Below are 6,360 nucleotides of genomic sequence, written 5' to 3'. Positions count from 1 at the left end.
GGGATATGTGGTTGGATTTCAAGTCATCTGTAAATTGGGATAGGAAAATGCATCTTTATTTCAATATAAATGGTTTCTATTGTAATCTTGTACATTTTGTTTTATGCATTTAAAAAAATTCAGAGGAGTTCATAGGCTTTATCAGACTTCTATTTTAAAAGGGGAGGGGTAATAAAAACTTCTGGCCTAGAGATATTCTAGTATAATTAATTTCTTTCTATCCTCTAGAAAGCTATCAAAATGAATCAATAATTTTCTTTTTCATCTCAAATTATCTAGTCAGCAAATTGATGGCAAAAAATATCCCAGCTTCAAAATTTCCTTCCCTCTTCCAGGGAAGCTCAAAGCATAAACTCCCAGGAGAGAGGGGAGGAAAAGAGACAAGGTAAATGGAGAATAATTTCATTGGGTCTTGCTCTTTGGACAGATTTTGAACCAAACAGGATCCTCCCAGACTAACCTTATACTTCTACAGTTTAGGGATTGCTAGCTTACAGTTTTCTTGAATCAACATGGTGTCTACCTTCCAGAGTTTATACATCTCAAGCTCACTCCTAGCTTCTGGACTTTTGATGTCCACTATTTCTTGCAGTGGAAGGTAGCAAGACAAGTCTATGAATCATATCACCCCAACTTCATTAGTCACCAGGTTATGACAAAATCCTCCTGGGAATTAAGCAAGAAAATATTGGAGGATTTTCTCTGTACTAACAGTTATTTATTTCCACGGTCCATATCTCCTTGACAATGTCCAAAAGTGCTACACTCTGTACCTTTCCTAGCACTTCTTTGAATAACTTGAAAATCTAGCACTTAGAATAATGCCAGGTTCATAGTAGATACTTAATATAGACTAGTTCATCAACTTTTCAAATTTCTAATGGCAATGACCTAATTCTGAACGGCAATCATAAACTTCTAAGTAGAATGGAAAAATTTTCATGACTTAACTATATATGTGATACCTCTTTGTTGACGTATTGATGCATTGTGGGTGAAGTTAATTTGGATGTTTCCAATGGAGTAATTGTTGATTCCAGTCTTGGATCTTAGCCACACTATAATTTCTGTGCAGAGCTAAACACTTTAAGTTACGTTCACCAAACCAGTAACATCTACCTATTGTCAGTTGCTTTTTTTTGATTCAGGAAGTGTTTTGTTTGTTCCAAAAGTATTTCTTCATATTCTTTTTTATTAAGCAATTGGGATTAAGTAACTTGCTCGAGGTTACACAGCCAGTTATTTCTGGGTGTGGTGCTAACTATCTGATCCAGGATTCAATCCCAGTTCATTCCGACACTGGGGCCGGTGCTCTTACTCACTGAGCCACCTGGCCGCCCCATTTCTTCATATTCTTAACCTGCTTTGACAACATCTATCAATTTTCTTCATTTTTGATGAAGTATTAATTTTGTCATATTTGCCTTTGGATAATAAGATATGTGTCCTGTTAAAATTACTCAAGATTTTGTTGAAACACATCTATGTCCATTTTACCATGTCAAAATTATGTACTGAAATTGGTAATGCATAGGTACTAACTAATCTAAATGTTTTTCATCCATTATACTTTGTCTTTGGCAAGGCAGTCTCTTAACTTACACAAGTTCATCTTTCATCTTAATATAAAACAAGTTTTATATTCAGTATGCCTTGGTTGGTGAAGATAGGTATTTATAAGTATTGCCTTGATCCATTGGTTCTATTTGACCTTAAATTCAAGCTCAAAACCTAGTCTCTTTCCTTCCTTAATGCACATTAAGAATTTTATACTGATAAAAGTCTAAATGATATGATATAATTCTGTGGAGCTATATAATTTTATGACATCCTTCCATGTACACCGACAGATCAAAATGACATTTGGTGCAATCCTCTCTTTGACTTAAAAATTATAATCCATTATATTCAGAATCATTCTGTTTAACATGGAAGAAGCAAGAAGCATAGTTGGCTTTAAGTGACTCCTTGTATTTTATACCAAATTTAACATTATTTTGTAAAAAAAAAAAAAAGAGGTTTTTGGCAGGCTTCCCCCCACCCCCGTCGGGCGCACAAAGAGGCCATGGTCGAGGCCTGATTTGCCTTTAAAGGCAGAGGCGTGGCATTTAAGGTGTCCCCGAGTCATGTCCCTGCAGCCGCATGGACAGCTGGTCTGCCGCCCGCCACCTCGCCCTGGCGTGGTGCTGCCTTCTCCATTGTGTATTTCCCGGAGCTCGTGGGAAGGTGGACCTGACAAGAAACCAACAGACTAGAGGAGGGGGGAAAAGACTGAACTGTGAGTGAGTGTGCCTAAGAACCATGTCTGTTCGGGAATCCTTTAACCCAGAAAGTTATGAATTGGACAAGAGTTTCCGGTTAACCCGATTCACTGAACAGAAGGGCACAGGCTGCAAGGTACCACAAGATGTCCTACAGAAGTCGCTGGAATCCTTACAAGAGAACCACTTACAGGAAGATGAATAGTTTTGAGGAGCAGTTATGCCAAGGCTAGGCATTGGAATGGACGCTTGTGTTATTCCTTTGAGACATGGTCGTCTTTCCTTGGTTCAGATCACAGATTACATTTATCCTATTGTGGATGATCCTTACATGATGGGCCGGATAGCCTGCACCAATGTTCTAAGTGAACTTTATGCCATGGGTGTCACAGAATGTGACAACATGTCGATGCTCCTTGGAATTAGTAATAAAATGACAGACAGAAAAAAGGACAAAGGGTTGCCTCTAATTATACAGGGTTTTAAAGATGTTGCAGAAGAAGCAGGAACAACTGTAACTGGTGGCCAAACAGTGTTGAATCCCTGCATCGTTTTAGGTGGAGTGGCTACAACAGTCTGTCAGCCCAATGAGTTTATTATGCCTGATAATGCAGTGCCAGGAGATGTGCTTGTGTTGACGAAGTCCCTAGGAACACAAGTAGCTGTAGCTGTGCACCAGTGCCTGGACATTCCAGAAAAGCGGAATAAAATTAAACTTGTGGTCACCCAGGAAGATGTGGAGTTGGCATATCCAGAAGCAATGATGAACATGGCAAGGCTCAGCCGAGCAGCTGCTGGACTTATGCACACTTTTAATGCACATGCAGCCACGGACATCACAGGGTTTGGGATCTTGGGCCACGCACAGAACCTTGCTAAGCAACAGAGGAATGAAGTGTCCTTTGTCATCCACAACCTGCCAGTGTTGGCCAAGATGGCTGCTGTTAGTAAGGCCTGTGGAAACATGTTTGGCCTTATGCATGGAACCTGCCCAGAAACATCAGGAGGCCTTCTGATGTGTTTACCACATGATCAAGCAGCTTGATTCTGCACAGAGATTAAGTCGCCAAAATATGGGGAAGGTTATCAAGCATGGATTATTGGGATTGTAGAGAAAGGCAACCGTACAGCCAGAATTATAGACAAACCCCAGATCATTGAAGTAGCACCACAAGTGGCCACCCATGTGGATGTGAATCCCATGCCTGGTGCCACCTCTTAATCTAGACAAAAATAGCTGCTTGGTTTTGTGTTTAAATAGATCTATTCCTTTATTATCATTACTGTTAAAGACTGTAAAAAAAAAAGGGGGGGGTTCCTAAATAGAGAATTGTTTTCCATATGGAACGTAAACATTCTAGCACTCTCACTTTGCTTACTTATTTATAGTACCCAACTAAGCCATGAGTGAGAGGAATAATTAAATATAAATATTATATTTTTCTCAGTATGAACATGTTGATCATCAAATTAATAATGAGATCTTAACACCCCTTAGACTTTTCGTCCTACTCTTTTGACTCGAGCAATATATTGTTTTCTGAGAATCATAATGAGGAATTGACCAATTCTTGGAGTATGCAGAAGTATTCGTTTTCTAGTAGGTTATACAGAGCATGGGAAATATTCCCTTCCTGATTTTTATTTAACACATAGAAGTTTGGTTAACCTATTTTTGGCTAAAGTGTTGGAGAAACTTTAATTGACTAAGGAGATAGAATAGTCTACATACTAATGATTCAAAAGGATAATCTCTACCTTTCTTCCTTGTAGCCTGTCAAGTGAGAAAGAACTGCTGTGAGTCTCTGAGTAGGGGAAGAGATAGTAATCACAACTACCTTATTTCCCCACCTAGTTGTAATGTGTCCCTAAATACAGGGTGACTATTTTCTTTTGTGTTTATCCTTTACTAATCTTAGGTAAATTAGTATCCAGAGATGAAATGGACCAGGTTAGAACCTTGTGGTATGGTTGGTAAGAAGAACCAGCAGAGGTCCCCTCAGAAATAAAGAGTTGGTAGCAAGTAGCTGTAGTAGCTGCTTCCAGTGTGGAGACAATCCTGAGAAATTACCTGCCTAACCCCGCCCTTAAACGAATTGATCCATCCACCAAGATACCATATCTTGTAGTGAACAACCCCCATTGAGTAAAGGAGCAATTCACTCACTGGTAATGTCACACCAAGAAATAAATTGTTTGGGACTCTACAAGAGAAGAAAAGAATCCCCAGAAGTCAGAAATGATGAAAAAACTTTCAACCCCATATATTCTCTATGGGTGATATGTGTTTCTATACATTTGTGCTTAACGTTTGAGCCCACTTTCCCCAGAATCCAAGTGTATGAAGACAGGAGGATGTGCCCCTGAATATTTTACAACTTTTGATCTTGCTATACATTCTCAATAAACATCTCTTTGTAGAAGGTAATCGAAAACAACTGATTGATTGATATTTGGATGGTCACCTCAGATGAAGGGTTTGTGAGTATGAGAAGCCACAATTCCACAGGGTCACTACTACAACTTTATTGGAAGAAGTAATCATCCTCTGCTAATCCAAAATATCTTTGCAAGGAATTGTTAGATAAATAAGCCCCAAATGGTAAATACATAAATGTGCATAAATTTGTTTTTTTTCCTAATACATTGTAATGATATAAATCAATAAACTTTTATTTAAACACATAATTAATCTACATTTTGAAGGTCATAGTATAATTCATTATCTTTTGGTAAGAAAGATGAGATTAAGCTTTCATGAAAGAAATGACTGTTAAAGTGCTTTACTTTGACAGTTTGAGTCAATAATTATGTATCTTATTTGAACTCAGTACTTTCCAGGTTTTCAGAGAAACTAAAGTCTCAGTGATTGGTCTATGTGTGACCATTCCATCATTAATTACTTTAATGGTATTCAAGCTTTCTGTTTCACAGTTGACATAACAAAATTAAGACTGACTTTACTAAAAGACTTGTTAGCCCCTAGTGGTTAAGTTTGTGGGGTGGGGGTGGGGTTTCCAATAGGGCAAAAATAAAATTGTGGCAACTAGTATTCCTCTTATGTGACAGATAGATAGATAGATAGATAGATAGATAGATAGATAGATAGATAGATAAAAAAAATTAACTAAAAGACATAAATCCAATCATGAGCAGTTCTCCTGAGGACTGCTGCGGTGAATAACTTTAAGATTCTGATCACATAGTATAGTGAACTCCCAATTTATTCAGCAATAAACTAAAACAAAACGTTCATACAAAAATAACTTATTATTAAGGTGGCCACACAGTCTTAAACAAAACATATCATTCAGGGGAAGCTAGGCAGCACAGTGAATAGAGCACTAGCTCTGGAGTCAGGAGGACCCGAGTTCAAATCTGGCCTTAGACACTTAACACTTACTAGTTGTGTGACTTTGGGCAAGTCACTTAACCCCAAATGACTTACCTTCCCCTCTCCAAAAATAAATAAATAAATAATTTGAAAAAGCATATCATTCAGTAAGTTACAATCTCATCAATCAATATTGAGTACCCAATTGAAGTCTCCTTTCATCCTTAAGTAGAGCCTAGCTTCCAAATCATCCTTCAGCTAATCATCCTTAAGGGGTAGTAGAAAGTACAAAGGCCATCTACCCCTAGGTCACATGTAAGTTATAATCATTAGACAGCACTGAGTACTCAAGTAAAGGTCCTTTCATCTTAACTGCAGACTGATTTCCAAATTCCATGGTTCCTCTTCCACACTCCCTGTTCTGGCCTGGATTTAACCCACTGTTACCTGGATTCACAGGTAGGCAACTCTCCTATCACAGCTCACAGTGACTAGTCCACTCCAAGCCCTTTGCAGTTTCTGTCTCTGGGAAGACAAAGTTTAACAGAGCCACAACAATATTTACACACATTAAGCTTAGCAGAATTACAACAATATTGACAAACATTGCCAGCACTATCATCTCAATTCACTTTCTGTCTGACAAAGTAACACAAACTAACAGACAAAGCTTCTGTCTGACAAATCAAACACAAATCAACCATGAAGTCCCAGGAGTTCTGTAAGCAGTAATAAAAATACTCTTTCAGGACCTCTGTAAACAGC

The 6,360-nt window shown here is 38.2% G+C and overlaps 1 pseudogene; it reads left to right on the top strand.

Annotated features, from left to right (window-relative positions):
- The first annotated feature begins 2,184 nt into the window (after positions 1-2,184).
- LOC138171119 (selenide, water dikinase 1 pseudogene) lies at positions 2,185-3,483 on the top strand (annotated as a pseudogene).
- The last annotated feature ends 2,877 nt before the right edge of the window (positions 3,484-6,360 follow it).

This window comes from Petaurus breviceps, unplaced genomic scaffold (genome assembly GCF_028583685.1).
Source record: "Petaurus breviceps papuanus isolate PSGF00001 unplaced genomic scaffold, PetGlider_PUasm1.0 419, whole genome shotgun sequence".
NCBI classification, from domain to species: domain Eukaryota; kingdom Metazoa; phylum Chordata; class Mammalia; order Diprotodontia; family Petauridae; genus Petaurus; species Petaurus breviceps.
This window is presented reverse-complemented; position numbering and strand designations above follow the sequence as displayed.